This window comes from Seriola lalandi, unplaced genomic scaffold, assembly GCF_002814215.2.
Source record: "Seriola lalandi dorsalis isolate HSWRI2012SDOR001 ecotype SW California unplaced genomic scaffold, Sedor1 jcf7180002054901, whole genome shotgun sequence".
Classification (NCBI taxonomy): domain Eukaryota; kingdom Metazoa; phylum Chordata; class Actinopteri; order Carangiformes; family Carangidae; genus Seriola; species Seriola lalandi.
Genome location: NW_019525453.1, coordinates 7,849,603 through 7,850,078, shown reverse-complemented (window position 1 = coordinate 7,850,078; position 476 = coordinate 7,849,603). Strand labels below are relative to the sequence as shown.

General features: G+C 52.7%; 1 protein-coding gene across 1 annotated transcript in view; it reads right to left on the bottom strand.

Annotated features, from left to right (window-relative positions):
* LOC147817755 (NLR family CARD domain-containing protein 3-like) overlaps positions 1-476 on the bottom strand; it is a 3,701-nt gene that overhangs the window by 1,133 nt on the left and 2,092 nt on the right. The window lies entirely within an intron of this gene.

The window sequence follows — 476 nt, the reverse complement described above, 5'->3', positions numbered from 1 at the left end:
TTCAGTTTGGACTGAACCACCAGGAAGTGGATGTACATCTCAGTCAGGGTCTTGGGCAGCTCTCCTCCCTCTCTGGTTTTCAACACCTCCTTCAGAACTGTAGCAGTGATCCAGCAGAAGACTGGGATGTGGCACATGATGTGGAGGCTTCGTGATGTCTTGATGTGGGAGATGATCCTGCTGGCCTGCTTCTCATCCCTGAACCTCTTCCTGAAGTACTCCTCCTTCTGTGGGTCAGTGAACCCTCTGACCTCTGTCACCACGTCAACACACTCAGGAGGGATCTGATTGGCTGCTGCAGGTCGTGTGGTTATCCAGAGGTGAGCAGATGGAAGCAGTTTCCCCCTGATGAGGTTTGTCAGCAGCACGTCCACTGAGGTGGACTCTGTAACATCAGTCAGGATCTCAGTGTTGGGGAAGTCCAGAGGAAGTCGACACTCATCCAGACCGTCAAAGATGAACACGACCTGGAACTG